This window comes from Apium graveolens, chromosome 1, assembly GCF_009905375.1.
Source record: "Apium graveolens cultivar Ventura chromosome 1, ASM990537v1, whole genome shotgun sequence".
NCBI classification, from domain to species: Eukaryota; Viridiplantae; Streptophyta; class Magnoliopsida; order Apiales; family Apiaceae; genus Apium; species Apium graveolens.
The window spans coordinates 63,030,337-63,050,903 of NC_133647.1; positions in this window are offsets into that span (position 1 = coordinate 63,030,337).

Here is a 20,567-nt window from a genome sequence, read left to right on the forward strand (position 1 = left end):
ATTATATCCTTAGACTTTCACAAGAAGAATTCAAGAAAACACACAAAAGCTCTCTCTCTCTCTCTCTCTCTCTCTTCAAGAACAATGCTGATTTTCAAGAACACCATGGAAAAAAAATTCATATCTCATGTTCTACTCATTCACATATCACCAAATTTTTACCAAACCTCTTTCATATCATGGGTAAGTCACTTACCAAATTTCAATCAGATCCATTAAGTTTCAATTTTATAAAAATGTTTGAAGTTGAGGGTGAATAGTAACTTTTTAAATCACTAACTTATTTTCTTGATTTTTCATGAAAGTTTAAGGCTCCTAAAGCTAGACCAAGGCTTCATCAAGGATCTTAGGACTTTATTAAGTATTAAAAAGCTTCAAGGAAGGTATAAACATTCATCCAAACTTGGTTTAAGTTTTAAGTTTAAAGAAAAGTAAGGATCTTGGATATAAGTATGGTTTTGATGATTGATTTGATATTATTTGATGTTTAGTTAATTAGTTTTAAGGTTGATGATTGTTGCCTCAATAACATGATTTTCTTGAGAGTAGTTAGTGTTGAGATGATGATTTGATGGTTGTTGCTGGTGGTATAATGATTTGAGAAGTAAACGAAACTCGGACCGTAACCTCGTTAAAACGAACAAAACTCAACTTAAGTTTTTGTAGAAGTTCCCGAATGTATAAACTGTAGTTTCTTGAAAAGAGAGATTGATTATGATAGAAAATATTATGAGTATCTTTTAGGTGCTTGAATCGCTTGATTTCAATTAACGGATCAAAAGTTATGACCGTTTTAGTAAAAGTGATTTTTATAGAGAGTAAAAAATAGATTTTTTTAACTTCCATAAAATTTCAAGTAAAAATTTTGATATTTCAATTTTATAAAAATCTCGGAGCCGATGTCGCGCAGAGTACGAATGTCAAAAACAACCCCCTGTTAGGAAACTGCCACTTTGGGATTTTCACCCCTGTTAAAAGAAAACCATTTTCAAATGATGTGTTCTAAATTTTATCTAGATCGTTCTTGCAAAAACGTTGCGTCAATGGAGTTAACGGTTTGAGAGATATCGACGTTTTAGTGAAAGCGGTATGAATAGTAAAACTCCGTAGTTGACCGAACTTTTATAATGCTTTTCACCTATTTAAACTCATTTTATCAAAATGAAACTTTTATGATAAATATTACAAGCACTCAAGAAGCTCCTAGAGGTGTTTTCATACTAAAATATTAATATTACAATTTATTAAAAATGATAGAGTGTAAGTCGCGTAATAGTAACATTCGGTAAAGTCAACTTTGGAAGACTATTTTGACCGTCCGTTTCGACCAAGGATTGATACTTATTTTGAGGCGGTCCAATATTGAAAATTATGATGTATCGTACTTATTAGAATTATTAGTTGGTGATGGGATTAGGAATACTGATTAAGATTATGATATTTGTTGATTAGAAAATCAGGAACGAGAGGAAGTCGGGAAACGTATCTTGGACTTCAGGCAAGTTTTCAAACCCTATCTTTTTAAAACTGTTGTGTTTTTTTTGTTTTCAAATAAATTCTATATACATGATGTTGTAAAATGATATTTTACGAATTGTGAAATATAATATCATACGATATGTTAACGATTTGGTATATGAATATTACTAAATTTCAATCGATAACGATAGAGAGTAGCATTGAATATATTATGTGATGGCCTCAACCCCGGGGTCAGGAGTTGACGTCATCAACAACCACAACAAAAAACATAATATAATCAATTTCAATGATATAATGTGAATATGACCCCTCTACCAAGATATTTTCCAGGTTTAAGTATGCTTTAGGCCACACAACTATCACCAACCAATTTACCTTATACAATCCCAACAATTAACTTAATATAGCAACTCAACATACCACATCTGGTCTGAACACAACTACCTCAGAGGAGCCTGACACGAAAGGAACTGGTGCTCTGCCCTGACTACCACGGAAGAATCTCCTAGGCATCTGCAATACATATACAAAACATTATGCAAGGGTGAGCAATCAATTGCTCAGTAGTACCACTATATGAATAACAAGTAAAACAGTTTGTGATAAAATAGTTATAGGAACAGAATTCATATCTCATTGGAAACAAATAAAACATTCATAAACTGGATAACCAAAACTAGCATGCTCTGTAAAATAATAACATCAGTTGTGTGCTGTGTACAAATATTAGAGTTTAATCCTAACATGCCATTTTTATTTCCAAATCCACTGTATAAATCACTTGTTCCGTTACGAGAACCACAAAGCCAAATCAAATACGAAGTGAATATGTGAAGACAGCTAATTAGGCTATCAACACCATACGGCTCCAACTGCCATCCCATTTACCTGTTCTGGAACTCAGAGACTAGCTAGGTCTCTGACCAGCTGGACTAATCAGTTATATAGTGCGCGCAACCGAATTAGCCTCTTACGCCACCTCGGTAGGCCCCCTGGCCCCAATGTATCCCATATCTGATCGTCTTATCCATTTTTCAAAACACTTGTACATATCTCATTTCAAAACCATTCATTTTAACAACACAAATAAAACCAGTTCACAATCAATTTCATTCGAGATAGGTACCTTTCGAAGTTACTTTTCCCCAAAACAGATTTTAAAAAATGATTTATAACTACAGGGGATACGTAATTTAAACATTTCTATTCCATTACGAAATTAAAACATTAGCTACTCAAATAAACTGAACCATAAAAGAATGGTCAGGGGTACTTGCCTTGCAGAGCTTACAACTATCACTGACTGATTTTGGATCGACACGGATGCTCGACTTTATCGCTTTACTATCAGACTATCCCGGATCCGACTTTGACACCCAGGTCCTTCGCTTGGAACCTTGCTAAGTTTGTCGACAGATCACTAGGTTATCTTTAGTCCAACGTCAATTCTCGAGTCATTCGACTAGCACCTACAAGGTCGAACTATTTTATGTTAGACGTCTAGGTATGCTTGATATATCCTCAATAACAAACCTACCCATACGATATCAAATCTTGAACCGAAATTATACATATTGCTATAATAGACAAAACAGCCAGTTTCCGCATACTCAAAAATCAGTTTAGGATTTAATTCTATAAAATACATATAAGCACCGCTTCAGCAAATTAGGGTTGTTGAATATCTTACAAAATATTTCAACACGACACGCAATTAGAGTTCATAAAATACTTATAATTATACAACTATGCGTTCGATTGGTATTCCTGATAATCGACAGGATAGATTCCCATTTTTTTGGAATTAATTTCCTGAAAATTGGGCAGCGTTTCCTTTATTTATCGGACTACCCGTCGTAACATAAATCAACCTCAAATCACAACTAACAACTAATCAATTACAAATCAACCAACCACATAATCCAAACAATCTCGAGGATAAGTATTTAACCGCTATTTTTTTATATTGAGAATTATAAAATAAAATTTATAAATTGTTATTTATTATATATTAGGACTCAGAATCGCGTCATCATAGTCCACCGTCGGCTCGCCGAGGCTCATCGCCGACGGCGGCAAAACTCGTTGGTGCCCGACAAAATTCGGGTTTCCTAACGAGTTCCACTGATAATTAATTAGTAACTTTCCAAAAATAAAATCCGAATAATCATAAGAATTCATTCGAAAGATTTACCCAAAATAATCCGAGTAAATATATTAAATATTCGTTTCGGAATTTCAGAAAATAACCGAATAAATCGATCATCATAATCTGAAATAATCATCGGGAAAAGAAACTACAGAGTATACAAATTATGTTCACAAACACCGAACAGACCAACCCAACAATAACAGATGCTTGACTGAGATACATACACGTATATGCGTGTATACACAAATCAAACAAGCAGAACAATTATCCTGACTGAACCAAGGCAATGGCGGCCGGAACAGAACAGGGACCACGGCAGCAAGGTCGCCGGATTCAACCGGAAATAACAGGCATAGATACACACAGTTACGCACGCACACACAGTTACGCACGAACACACACACACTACAAATACGCACACACCACAAACGCCACCATCCTAGCCGGAAATCCGAGGAAGGCGGCGACTGAACCAGAAGGATAGGTGGCACAACTTACTGATAAAACAGGGAGAAAAACCATAGGGGAGTCATGGGAAGGAATAACAGGGAAAAGAGGAAGAAATGGATCCTACACAGGATAGATTCCACCCTCCCCCTTTTGCTCGAATGTATCTATAAATATAACCCTCTATTCTGATTTAATACAGCATAAAAAAACCAGCCAATCAGTAACTGCCACCCTTCTATTTGTTTTACCAGCAATTGACACGTGTTCAAATATTAATACGTACTCTCGTTAAACCATCATTTTATCCCTCATTTCGCGTTTTAACAAACCATTGCGCGGGTAAAATAACCCGAAAATTACTAAAATAGTTTTAAAATGTTACAAATATCCCGAAGTTTATAAAAACATAAATTTCATAATTTTAAAACAATTTTTGAAACACAATTTATACCCGCTTTTTAACAATTAACGAAACAACGCGCGGGTGAAATAAATCCCAAAAATTTCCGAAATAATTTTAAAATTCTCAGAATAATCCGAACTTACATAAATACGAGTTTCATAATTTTTGAAGAATTCTGGAATTAAATACGGATTTTACAATTAAATGCAATCAGAAAATCATACAGGGCTAAATAATTGATGAAATATTGATTTCTAAATTTTATAAAATCCTAAAAATAATTATTGTAATTATAAAACCATAAAAACAATTTTAGAGACATTACAAATATTTATTCAAATAAATCTGCCCTAGAACCACTTTTACAAGTAACAACGAGACAATACAGCTCAACAAACAATTATACAAATGATCCTTGAACACCAACGATCACACCTAATTAATAACAAAATAATATTTAACTAACAGAACCCATACACATAATTTATTTATTTCATTATTTAAGAACTATATATTTAAATAATAAAAATATATGAGTCGTTATATTCTTCCCCCTTAAAAAGATTCTGTCCTCAGAATCTGATCTAACCAAACAAGTGAGGATATTTGTCAAGCATATCTGACTATAACTCTCAAGTAGACTCTTCTACTCGAGGACTTATTCAAGCATACTTACTATCGATATAAACTCATTCCCGAGGTCTCGATCTAGGTTCTAGATTAGTTCGTACACACTATCTTAATTCAATCGAGGATATACTCCTTCGACACAAAGGCGCAAAACACACTAGGAGTATGCTGTAATTATGGCAACAACACCAGCTCAAAGATGAGTTTACCTAATTTTTTCAGTATTTTTAATGGTCCATTATATCTAGGACTCAGCTGCCCTTTGGTTCGAACCTAAACAACCCTTTTTAAGGTAACACCTTTAATAATACCATCGATCCTATTTCTATCCTTCAGACTCTTTCGATACAAGTCCGCGTTCTTTGTCTGAATCAACACCACTGCGTCTTCGGTTTACAGCACTAACTTAAGACTTAACATCTTCTTTTTTCTTACCCTATTCCAGTAAAGCGGGGTTTTATGCTTACATCCAATCAAAGCTTTGTAGGGTATCGTTCCCACACTAACATGATAACTTCCTTTATCTGAGTCGTCCTTTGACCTTTACCATTTGTCTGGGATGGTAAGCGGTACTCATTTTTCACTCAATCCCCAAGCATTCCTGGAACTTTGTCCAAACCCTCAAGTTAAACCTCGGGTCTCAATCAGTCATAGTTTCATTCAAATACATCTTCACTAGCTTATCCAAGGGTATCTCTCATCGATTAGAAGGAACATGCGGACTTCGTCAATTTATCAACAATTACCCAAAAGTTCTCTTTCATGCCTTGATACGCCCGAGTGCTTCCAGGTGAATAGAATCATAGAATTGCGGGCTTCTCTTTATATTTTACTCTTCAACTTAGTCACACTGAAATTCGTGCTCTAGCGGAAAAATCCAAACATACCTCTACCGTCCTTTTGGGTGCAACTTTCCTTTCCATTTAAACTATCCAGTTATTGATTCATAGTTTCTTCTTAACACTTCTTGATTTCTTCCACTCATTCTGAATGAAAAGTGATCTCATGCAATTACTCTTTATTACCTCCAGGTACTTGAATTTCAATTTTTAACTTCCCCATTCTTCTGCTAACTCTTCAATAATCTTAATAATATTCAATTTTCTTTTTTACTCAAAATATCTGACTTTATACTGGCTTGTCCTGGATGTAACTAATAGAACAATCGTAATCCTTCATCACTTTCAATATAGAATTCGTACCTTGGAACTTAGCATACCATTCTTGCCTTTCCAACCTTTTTGTAGGGAAATCTTCAGGTGTTCAGTTTGATCTTCCCTAGTTCTGAAGGGACGAGGATGTTAACAATAAATACAATTACAACTTACCCGAGCACTCTTATACACTACGTCCATTTACTCCTTATAGACGACTTGTGCATTGTCAACCCAATTACCATCACCAAAAACTTGTAATGTTTATATCTTGTTCTAAACAGGGTCTTTAGTATGACCTCAGTCTTAACCTTCAACTGGCGGTAACCTGCTCTGCGTTAACCTTCAAGAACCAACATGCTCTTCTAATTGAGTTATATAAATAGTCAGTTCCATGCAGGGGTTACTTATTCCTATTTGTCAATTTTTCAAAATTTTGATAATCAGTACGTAACTTCATACATCCATTCTTCTTTTCTATAAACCACATCAGTGCACTACACGGAATACATTTTGTCTCGTTTTTCCTTAAATAACTATTTGAGTTCTACTGGCCATATGCTACGGGGCTTTAAACACCAGCCCGACTCTGTATAGTAACCAATGAGAGATCTTATCTCATGCTCTGAGGTAATCTTGGTAAGTCATCTGGTAAAACACTTGGGACTTCACTCACTATCTGGATTTCTTCCAACTTTGGTATTTCCTCCTTGCCTTCTGGATCTTCGTACTTACATACTCAGGAACTAATCGGGCCAATTCTGTAAATTTGGCCCCATACTCTAACACACTTCTTTCACCTGGTTCCGGTTCTAGAAACTCGACTTCCAACGGATTCCTTAGACCATCGGGAAAATACTTTTCCAAGAACAATTCTGTAAATCTCGTTCAAGAAACAAGGCCTTCTTGAGTGAGGGTAAATGCCTTTTCCATTTCCTTAAACCAATTTCAGGCAACAACAGGGTCCACTTTTCTCTCACTCCGGGGTTTTAACAGACTGAAAGGACTTAAAACTAGTGATTTAGTTTGGCTTTCTTTATTGATATTGTTATTGCTGAATCTGTTGGATTAACTGCAACTGTTGTTGCTGCTGCTGGTGCAACAAGTCTGGAATTTCATTTATAACTGGACCCTCCGCAATACTATTACTAATTTCTTTAGACTGGGTAGCTTTCTTGGGTAGCATTTTCATGAAATATAGTAGTGGATTTATTCAAAAATATAACAAGAATATTTGACAAAAGTTATCACCGTTTAAACGGTGTACCTGTATCAAGAAAATGTTGCCCAATCACAATACCCATGTCTTTACTATCAGGGGCCATTTATAAAAGAGATCTAGATTAACAACACTAGCAACAATAGCAACGATGACAGTAGTAGAATGAACAATAGTACAGGAAAACTGAATTATAAAGAAACTAATCACCGTAGCATGGCTCCTTAATACAACAGCAACTGACTAACTTCCCGGCACTACTCAATTACCACATCAACACTAATCTGATATACTACGAGACTTTGCTGGCTATATCAACCACCAATTACATAGAACAAGCTGGTAAATCAGGTCAAGTTAAGGAACACTGGACTCTTCTAGGCACCATAGTCCAAATTTCCACCAACCATTCCTCTAATGATGATTTCTTATTACCCAAAAATGATTCATCAACCACTGAATTATTTTTCCCGAGGCTATAACTCCACTATTAGGTCCTGAAATCTCGTTGTTACCATTATTTTTAAATATTATCCTGATATAGGAATTCCATTCTTCTTGACAATCAACTTTCATTTACTCCCAATAATCAAGACTATCTACTACAAAAATTACTGACGAATTCATTGTCATGGAATTTCGAAATCAAGGAAATCGATAAGAAGGAACAATGAAGAAGATATAGGTATGACTGAAAGCAACCATACAAGTACATAAGATGGCCAGTATAAGTACCGCACAGTTCACAACACATAACTCGGTGGCATCCCACCAGACCCTTTATCACACAAACAAATAGTCAAATTATATGCATTGTTTGCCCCAATCAACCAAAAGAATCACTGAAGAAGGAAACAATATTGTAAATAGAAACTCACAGGTATGAAGTGAATAATCTGATTTATAATAAGATCAACAGAGCCCTAAGCTGCTTACTTCACGTTCTTAACTTCCTCACAAGAAAATAAGCAACTTATGAGATAATAAATAATTAATCTAGAAACAAAATACGTCTCAAGGAAGAAGTATAAGGGTTCAAGATATAAACCACAGTACTGCTCCGTATTCACTATAAGACTTGGTTGCTATAGAAGCCACCAACTATTATCATACCATCCAAACTTACCGAGGTCATATACTCGGTCCAATGACATTCCTTGACATAAAAAAATGCGATACCTAGAAATAATGTTGGCGTTTCTTCAGCTGACACAACAAAGGCCCGCTCCAACACTGAACTCTCGCGTTCAGACTCATTTTCTTGAGAGGGATATCTAAACCTCTATCGGTATTGCCCACGATACATATATATACGAAGGAGACCTATTAAAACCTAGGACAGTTCCAGCCAATCCTCAATAGACTTCAGGGTTGCGTCTCTGAAACCCTTGACTGAACTCACAGACTCGCTCCTCTGATTGAGTTGCTGACTCACATCTATATATATAAACCTTCCTGCACTCTTTTAACTCCATCCCTAACCTAAATCAGGGACTCAAACCTGTAGCTATGATACCAACTGTGGCAGCCTCAACCCCGGGGACAGGAGTTAACGTCATCAACAACCATAATAACAAACGTAACATAATCAATTTTAATGATATAATGTGAATATGACCCCTCTACCAAGATCTTTTCCAGGTTTAAGTATGATTCAGGCCACACAACTATCACCAACCAATTTACCTTATACAATCCTGACGATTAACTTAATATAGCAACTCAACAGACTACATCTTGTCTGAACACAACTACCTTAGAGGAGCCTGGCATGGAAGGAACTGGAGCTCTTCCCTAACTACCACGGAAGAATCTTCTAGGCATCTGCAATACATATACAAAACATTCTGCAAGGGCGAGCAATCAATTGCTCAGCAATACCACTATATGAATAACAAGTAAAACATTTTGTGATAAAACAGTTATAGGAACAGAATTCATATCACATTGGAAAACAAATAAAACATTCATAAACTGGATAACCAAAACTAGCATGCTCTTTAAAACAATAGCATCAGTTGCGTGTTGTGTAAAAATACCAGAGTTTAATTCTAACATGCCATTTTTATTTCCAAATCCACTGTATAAATTACTTGTTCCGTTACGAGAACCACAAAGCCAAATCAGATACGTAGTGGATATGTGAAGACAGCTGATCAGGATATCAATACCAGACGGCTCCAACTGCCATCCCATTTACCTGTTCCGGAACTCAGAGACTAGCTAGATCTCTGACCTGCTGGACTAATCAGTTATATAGTGCGTGCAACCGAATTAGCCTCTTATGTCAGCTCAATAGGCCCCCTGGCCCCAATGTATCCCATATCTGATCATTTTATCCAGTTTTTAAAACACTTGTACGTATCTCATTTCAAAACCATTCATTTTAACAGCACACATAAAAACCAGTTCACAATCAATTTCATTCAAGATATGTACCTTTCGAAGTTACTTTTCCCCAAAACAGATTTAAAACAATGATTTATAACTACAAGGGATACGTAACTTAAAATATTTCTGTTCCATTACGAAATTAAAATATTAGCTACTCACATATACTGAACCATAAAATAATGGTCAGGGGTACTTGCCTTGCAGAGCTTACAACTATCACTGACTGATTTTGGATCGACCCGGACGCTTGACTTTATCACCTTACTATCGGACTATCCTGGATCCGACTTTGACACTCAGGTCCTTCACTTGGAACCTTGCTGAGTTTGTCGACTGGTCACTAGGTTATCTTTAGTCTAACGTCAATTCTCGAGCTATTCGACTAGCACATATAGGGTCGAACTATTTTATGTTAGACGTCTAGGTATGCTTAACATATCCTCAATAACAAACCTACCCATACGATATCAAATCCCGATCCAGAATTATACATATTGCTATAATACACAAAACAGCCAGGGTCCACATACTCAAAACTCGGTTTGGGATTTAATTCTGTAAAATACATATAAGCATCGCTTCAACAAATCAGGGTTGTTGAATATCCTACAAAATATTTCACCATGACACGCAATTAGAGTTCATAAAATACTTATAATTATACAGCTATGCGTTCGATTGGTATTCCCGATAATCGACAGGATACATTCCCGCATTTTTGGAATTAATTTCCCGAAAATAAGGCAGCGTTTCTTTTATTTATCGGACTACCCGTCGAAACATAAATCGACGTCAAATCACAACTAACAACCAATTAATTACAAATCAACTAACCACATAATCCAAAAAATCTCGAGAATAAGTATTTAACCGCTATTTTTTTATTTTGAAAATTTTAAAATAAAATTTATAAATTGTTATTTATTACTCCCTCGGTCCCATTCAATTCTATACATCACTTTTGGGCACGCTTTTTCAATACTAGTTTAAAGTATAATTCCATAATATTTTAAAAAAAAATCTGAATAAAAGTTTCATGTTTAAACTTTTATTCAAGAAATTTTTTTTGAAAAAAACATCATAAAACAATACTTTATAGAAGCCTCGAAATACGTGCAAACAGTGCATGTGTATAATCTAGAGGGACGGAGGGAGTATATATTAGGACTCAGAATCGCGTCATCACAGTCCACCGTCGGCTCACCGAGGCTCATCGCCGACGGCGGCAAAACTCGTTGGTTCCCGACAAAATTCGGGTTTCCTAACGAGTTCCACCGATAATTAATTAGTAACTTTCCAAAAATAAAATCCGAATAATCGTAAGAATTCATTTGAAAGATTTACCCAAAATAATCCGAGTAAATATATTAAATATTCGTTTCAGAATTTCAGAAAATAACAGAATAAACCGATCATCATAATCTGAAATAATCACCGGGAAAAGAAACTACAGAGTATACAAATTATGTTCACAAACGCCGAATATACCAACCCAATAATAACAGATGCTTGACTGAGATACATACACGTTATGCGTGTATACACAAATCAAAAAAGAAGAATAATTATCCTGACTGAACCAAGGCCACGACGGCCGTAACAGAACAGGGACAAAGGCGGCAAGGTCTCTGGATTCAACCGGAAACAACGGGCACAAATATACACAATTACGCACGCACACACGCACTACAAATGCGCACACACCACAAACGCCACCGTCCCATCCGGAAATCGGAGGAAGGCGGCGACTGAACCAGAAGGACAGGCAGCACAACTTACCGATAAAATAGGGAGAAAAACCACAGGGGAGTAACAGGAAGGAATAACATGGAAAAGAGGAAGAAATGGATCCTACACAGGATCGATTCCACCCCCCCCTGTTTGCTCGAATGTATCTATGAATATAACCCTCTGTTCTGATTTAATACAGCATAAAAAAAACCAGCCAATCAGTAACTGCCTCCCTTCTATTTGTTTTACCAGCAATTGACACGTGTTCAAAAATTAATACGTACTCCCAATAAACCCACATTTTATCCCTCATTTCGCGTTTTAACAAACTTTTGCGCGGGTAAAATAACCCGAAAATTACTAAAATAGTTTTAAAATATTACAAATATACCGAAGTTTATAAAAACATAAATTTTGTAATTTTGAAATAATTTTTGAAACGCAATTTATACCCATTTTTTAACAATTAACGAAACAACGCGCGGGTGAAATTAATCCCAAAAATTTCCGAAATAATTTTAAAATTATCAGAATAATCCAAACTTAAATAAATATAAGTTTTGAAGAATTCTGGAATTAAATACGGATTTTACAATTAAATGCAATCAGAAAATCATACAGGGCTAAAAAATGATGAAATATTGATTTCTAAATTTTATAAAATCCCAAAAATAATTATTGTAATTATAAAACCATAAAAACAATTTTAGAGACATTAAAAATATTTATGCAAATAAATCTGCCCTAAAACCACTTTTACAAGTAACAACGATACAATACAGCTCAACAAACAATTATACAAATGATCCTTGAACATCAACGATCACACCTAATTAATAACAAAATAATATTTAACTAACAGAACCCATACACATATTTTATTTATTTCATTATTTAATAACTACACATTTAAATAATAAAAATATACGAGTCGTTATATATGAGGAGTATATTTTAGACGGAGGATCGGTCAGTATAATTTGATGAAAACCCCGAAGTATTCCGGAGGTGTTTTATTTAAGAATATTAACGCTATAGTAGAGCGTGATGTATAAGTTGTAAGACCGAGAGTCGGTCGGTTTTTATAAAGTATAAACTCGGGAATCATCTCGGAGATGTTTTGGACGATTAAAAGTCCGTAGCTATTTTATTCGAAGGGACTCGATGTTCTCTTGTGAAATATTAAAGTACCTCGAATTTTATTTAAAAATGATTTCTAAAGATCGTATTCCCTCAACTCTATTTAAAGATTAATATAATTACTTAAACTTAAATTAGTTGAGGAATATTATTTCAAATATTCTTTTAAAGAAGAACTATTTAAGGTTTAATTGTTTAATAATTATTATTTAATTATTCAATATTTATTAAATGATTTAATATCATTTAAAAATCATAAAACCTAATTTAAAATATTTTCCGAGTTTCAAAAATTCATATTAATATTTTCAGATCGTCAAAGAATACCATCTCGACGTATTTTAAATATTTTGAATATTGTTTCAAAAGAAACTCCCCCTCATTTTGAATATAGTCTTTTCATACTGGTGATTATTATGGCTGAGCATTATCGCTCACTCTTGCTTTCTTTTAAATGTCACAACACAACATATTACCAGTATACCAGCGTGGGACTTAGTCACTTGAAATCGTGGGGAGAATCCCTTACAGCTTTGTCTCAGGTGGACCAGAGTATCCAGATAGGTATAAGATGTTAGTAGTAATTATTGTAACTTCATGTAGAGGTTACGAATAATTGTTTAAGATCCTGTAAAGTACATTTGAGTGTAATAAAAGAAGATTACATTTTGTACATCGTTTCTAAGGCTATAACTTGTATGTGTGTGCGTGAGATTGGGGTATGTTGGATTATTGAATTAATACAGGTTATACATGATTGAAGGATGGCGTGACGACCCAGATTCCTGACCCCAGATTTGGGGGCGTTACAGAAATGATATCAGAGCAATAAGTTATAGTACTTAGAGACGAGAGTGTTAGGAGTTTGTCTAAATGCGAGATTATGTATAAGCTCATATAGAGTTCATCATTGGACTACCGGATGTAGCCCCAATGTGTAGGTTAGGATAAGTGTATATTTGAGGTATTAAAGCATGACTAATAGGACCATTGGAGATTATCAGAATGATGAGAAGAAAAATTAGAATCATATATAATTTGGCAAAGATGTGGATGTAGAACTCGGAAATGAGTCTCTAGGGCATTTAGGGTAAAGACGGTATTATCAACGCCATATGTTCATTCGGAATTACACGAGCCTGGTTACTTGTAGTTCCTTATAGGTTGCCTATGAGGGGGCATCACATGTGAGAACCATCAAGTCTAATTATTATTATCAGTTGAGGTTATTGACCCAAACTAGTTAAATGATCATTTTACCAATGATGATTTGAATACCGTATGAATAACGAATTTAGCAGAGATAGTGTCCATTATACCCTTAAGGACTTATTTCCATTAAGGAAGATTTGAACGTAATATATGAATGTTATTGTAAGAGGAGTACACTACATAATATTATTAGTATGTTTCACATGTAAGGTTATGATGGTTTAGCTCATAGATCAAGAGCATCGAGAATTGATGGCATGTCTACAATTAAATGGCGTAAGATTACAACGAATGATGGTTCGATCTTCGAACCTTTTAAAAGGATAAACCAGTGAGTCTAGAGCGGAATTATTCGGTAGATATGATGTCAGAGACTACGTATATATACTCGTAGATCTCTAATACATTCGATAACGTATGTTCAATTACACAAACATGCCACCAAACTTATGGACTGCATTGATATTCCTAATAGATCTCTTTGATCTGTTCCCAGGGGGAACTGGCCACTTGTAATTAGTAACGGATGTGTGTAGCAGGCCTCTATCGGCTTAACAGATGCTTTTGGAATAATTCTGAGAAAGGTCTTCGAAGTAAAACACTGAAATGACAGATATACTTACGAAAGTCAAGTTAGTAAGTGACTTTAAAATGATGATTGAGGGAGACACTAGTTAAAACATGGAATTACAAAAATGAAGAGATGGGATCATCCTCGAACGGATAATGACAAGGGTTAGGATAATCAGTTAATTATTTTGGCATCTACTCACCGTCACACTACTCCCTCCAAACTGTAGATCATTCATATTACCTTGATAAGTCATATCAGGCAATCCTTTTCATTACCTACTTTGAACTTTTGATGTGACCATCTTGAATAGTCTTTCTCCGCATCAGGACTTGTTTAATTCTTTTAGTTGATCCATGAACTTTCATCCATAGATTATGATCTTCTTGTTCAGCTCAGAGCTATTTATACTTCATTTCAATTATCCAAGACATTTTTAATAAATTTTCCTCAATTCATCGATGAATATTCATAATGAGTATCTTCAATTGACTCTTCTTCTTACTTACTCTTCTCAGTCGAGATTGTAAATATCTAAAAAATTGTTAAAAACATGGATGATCTAATATTCATAGATTCCTCAGTAATCCTTTTCTTCTATTCGGGATAAGATTGTATATTGAACTTTGAAATCATAGTAAGGATATCAATTTGATATTGGTATTCCGAATTCAATTCTATATGAGAATCTGAAAAAGTATGTGAACAAGGGCACCTATGAGTGTACCATTTTATTGGCAAGAAATATTTGATGAGAGGCTATCGATTGTTCTGATGCCAAGACCACTCGATTCAGAGTTATAATTATCTTTCTCGGCCCAAATTTGGAAACTCTTTATTTCAAAATTGTCATCCAGGTAGCCACAAATTTCTTCAGTGGTTATGATGTTGAGATTTTTTTAGATAAAATGAAATATGCTTAGTTGCATATGTTCTCATGAATGACTAGCTAATTGTCCTAACTAGTCGAAATTTTAATTAATACGACGGAAGCCTAGCTAATTGTCCTAGCTAGTTGCTATGGGCCAAACCAATTGAGCTGGCCATTTTCTTAGCCGGTTGATAATATTGCTTGATATGGACTAGTTATTATTTTGCTAGTTCCACTTCCAATCAAATTTTTATTATTCCATAGTGCATTATATATGTAAAATTTAATTGTTGATGAAATTTTCAAAGAATGATTTAATTGAGACCTAACTAGGTCGCCCACTCAAACGAGAATTCATATTCAGTTTTATGAAATATTTTGTTCATGAAATGTTCTATTCTTTCGTTTATATAACGAATATCCAATTAAAATCATAAAGTGATTGAATAACAATATACTTCCTTATTTGTTAATCATTGAATAAAATTCCTTCTTTCAAAATACGATCTCTTTAAAACCTCAATGGTTAACCTTTGGTTGAGGATATTATTATTCGAAAAGAAAAGTATTCTTTCAATGGGGAAATCTTACAAGTGTCATTCGAATGATATTATTATCTAGCAATCATTGCTTTCAAGTGATATTCTTTATTATATCATAATATAAAATTCTAAGGACATGGAAGGATAATCCTTGTTGTATTATTCCTTCCAAGTTATAAATCTTTTGAGTGTTGCGACTCTTTTATTCAGAGCTCCTTATTTGTTCAGATGTTAGATTTTGGAATCTTGTTAAGATTGTCTAAATTTCATCGATATGAGACTGAAAACCCAATGCTATGTTGGTGCAATCGGAACATCGTGATGAGTAAGTTGTTTTAAAAAGGGAATACCATGTGTGATTATTATCATAAGGATCTTTGATATGTTTATGGAAAAACGATAATAGAGATACCAATGTGATTAGTGAGGTACGCTTCTATGAAACACTATTGGGATAGGTACTAATGAATTCGGGGAAAAAAACCAAGCATGTATGAATTCGAGGAATAGGATTTTGAAAAAGTAAAGGTAAGATTAGTAACAACCCAGTGTTTGCAATACCTGACGATAAAAATAGGATTTTGTGTGAAGTATAATGATATGCCTATGCGGCCGAAGGACCGTGACACAAGGTGTTCCAATAATAATCTAGAATAATCGCGATAAGGTTCACACTAAAAGGGACAAAGAGTTTAACTTATGAGGAAATTTTGGAATTTTTTTTACACTGAACACGAGATAGAGGCTATAGTCAAATTGATCAAGGGCTATGATTGAGAAATCTATTATCATCAAGGAAAGGCCAATATGGTGGCCGACACTTTAAGTAGGAAAAGATATATTGGGGATGACAAATTTCAGGACAACTGATGAGAAGGATCGCATAAATGAATTTTGAAGTTGAGACAAGGTGAATAGAACCCTTTATTACTTAACAAAGAAGACTTAAAGATGCCTAAAAATGTAAAAGGGTATTAATCATGACCGAATATGAAAGGGATGTCATTGATTAGGCAAGTAAGTACTCGACATAGTTGAAAGTGAAAATGGAAAGGTGAGGATTAAAGTTTTGGCGATTACAACTTATAGATGACCTAAATGGGAGTAAGAGTTAATTATAATAAATTTTGAGGATTATCAAGAACCAAGTTAGCCATCATGCTATTTGAGGGATAGATTAAATAAGACCACTTATTTTATTATACAAATGATGATCTCCATTCTATAAAATTGTTATAAACATGAAAGAGATAATTGGTGATAGAGAGACCCCGTGATATTGCGCCATGCAAAGACCCAAGAATTAATTTCACAACTGGGTTAATTTCCAAGATATTTTGCGAGAAAGGAAGAATAGAGGCATGACTTAAAGTTCTTAAATCGACAAGTAGGATAGGAGGACTATCCAGACCATTGAAGATACGTCTATTGGCTTGCCTTTATTTGGAATGGTTAGGAGAATCGCCTATCGCTGACAGAAAATTCGTATAGATATACTTACCACGCGAGCATACGGAAAATAGACGTCGATATCCCTTACGAAGGACACGAAGGATGTTATGTTTAAAGCTGACTAAAGGTAAAGAAGATCGTACATGCCCTTTAAAAGGCCAACAATAGCAGTTTCTAATAAACACGAATACGTCTAATGCGCTAGCGAGAATAATGAATACGACCTGGAAGATATCGTAGTACTACAAATATTATACGGGAAATGATTAAAGAAGTCTAACCAATAGCGGAAGCTGAGCATTCCATGACTCTAAAAGCGAATCAATAAATTATGTATGAAATGGTACTTCCTTCAAGATGGCAACAGGACCCGACGTGCCTTACGTTACTACGGGAAGAAATGTTAAATATGATGCTTAACGTATAACAGGAGATGAAAGTGTAGAAATGCAATGAGGACTTCTTACATAAAATAATTGACAGAGATGATACGCTAAAATGGGAAAATGTTAAGGAACGAAACACCAGCACTAGTAGGAGTGATGGAGGGGGAAACGAATAGGTTAAAGGATGATTTCAAACACTTGAAGATGCGCTAATCGTCCATATTATAGATTTTTAAGGGAAATAAAGTGACCAGTTGACGTTAATCAAATTACCGACAATAACGAGTTATCATGTGGGCATTGGAATGACCACAAAGCTTTGTACGGAAGATAGAATCGTTCTCCCTTATATTGGGAAGAAGTTGGTAAGCGGAGGATACTTGGACCATAGTTGAATCAACAGACCAAAGAAATTTATAGAACTTATTAGAACCCGGCTAGTGGCAACCCATGATGAACACTAGAGATATGCGGACCATAACTATAAGAACAGAGAGTACGACGTAACAAACCAAGTATTGTTGAAAGTGCCTCCCGGGGAGGGAGTGATGAGATTCGGAAGATGAAGGAATGTTGAACCCAAGGTTTTTTGGACCAGTTGAAATCTTTAAAGGACTAAAAAAGTTGGTTTATAAATTAGCAACATCGTCGAACGGTCGCCAAGTTTATAACGAGTACCATGAATCGAGGTTAAGAAATTTAACCGTCAATGCCAAACATATGATTGAAAATGGGCTAATAAACTTGCAGCCAAACTTAGCGTTTGTGGAGTAACGTGTAAAGGTCATAGGTCTACAAGGACGAGTACCTGGAAATATATTTGAGGGGTGCGTGGAAATTTTATGAAGAGATCCAATACTGCGAAGTCAATGTGAGAACTCGAGGTGGTCATGTGAGAAACGTATCCCCGCCTATTTCTAAACTGATTCTGGGACGGAATCCTTTTAAGGGGGAAGACTGTAATAACCCGAATTTTTGACATCGGTAAAAGACCTTTATGAATAGTAACCTTGCGGTTTAATAAAAACTTTTGCGACACACCATGTACGAGTTTTAATTTAAGATTCCGAGGTGATATTGTGATTATACGCACCAAATGAGTGTATGTAAACGCTATTAGTTTTCGAAGAAAATGAACTTTTAAAAATAACCGTATTTATGAACCATCAAGGATTACGAGAATCACAATATAATTACAAATTTTAAAATCCTACAAATTCATATCCGAGTACGATACTTTAAAACATAAAGAACGCATAAGAAATAATTTACATCGCGAACCGTTTACGAGAATTTATTACAAAAATAAATAAGCGACCGAACGAACGCGCAAAATAATAAATAAATGAATCAAACCAAGCTAACTATACAAGCTAACTAGAGTACGAAACTAACCATGGTCAAGTAACCAAATAGTAACCTAGCTAGATAGAAAATGATAACTTAAAAGCTAGCAAATAGTAACCTAGGATCGAAACTAAATAGAACGGCTTGGAACCTAGGATGGCTAGCAAGATTTTTATTGATTTCCTAGTACTAGGTGATATATACATGATTATATCACTAGAATTTCACAAGAAGCATTCAAGAAAACACACAAAAGCTCCCTGTCTCTCTTGAAGAATAATGTTGATTTTCAAGAATACCATGGAAAGAAAAATTCATATCTAATGTTCTACTCATTAAAACAACACCAAATATTTAGCAAACCTCTTCCATATCATGGGTAAGTCGAGCACCAAATTTGAAGCCCATCCATGAAGTTTTCAATTTTATAAAAATGTTTGAAGTTGAGGGTGAATAGTAACTCCGAATATCACTAACTTGTTTTCTTGATTTTTCATGGAAGTTTAAGGCTCCTAAAGCTAGAATAAGGCTTCATCAAGGATCTTAGGACTTTATTAAGTATTAACAAGCTTCAAGAAAGGTATAAACATTCATTCAAACTTGGTTCAAGTTTTAAGTTTCAAGAAAACTAAGGATCTTGGATATAAGTATGGTTTTGATGAATGATTTGATATTATCTTGATGTTTAGTTAATTAGTCTTAAGGTTGATGATTGTTGCCTCAAGAACATGATGTTCTTGAGAGGATTTAGTGTTGAGATGATGATTTTATGGTTGTTTATGGTGGCATAATGATTTGAGAAGTAAACGAAACTTGGATCGTAATCTCGTTAAAATGAACAAAACTCAACTTATGTTTATGCAGAAGTTCCTGAATATATAAACAGTAGTTTCTTAAAAAGTGAGACTTGGTTATGATAGAAAATATTATGAGACTTGACATAATCAAAAGTTATGTCTGTTTTTGTAAAAGTGATTTATGCGACAAAATTGGTACAAATCACGAACTTTGTAAATATAAATGATCGACTTAAAAATATTTAAAACTCATGAAATTTTTATGGAGAGTAAGAAATAGAGTTTTTTAACTGTCATAAAAATTCTAAGTAAAACTGTTTATTTTTCAATTTTATAAAAATGTCGGAGCCGAGGTCATGTGGAGTACGAACGTCAAAAATAACCCCCTGTTAGGAAACTGCCACTTCGGGATTTTTACCCCTGTTAACAGAAGACAATTTTTCAAATGATGTGTTCTAAATTTTGTCTAAATCGCGCATGCAAAAATAGTGCGTCAATTGAGTTAACGGTTTGAGAGATATCGACATTTTAGTGAAAGCGGTATGACTAGTAAAACTCCATAGTTGACCGAACTTTTATTATGCTTTTCACCTATTTAAACTCATTTTATCAAAATGAAAATTTTATGATAAAT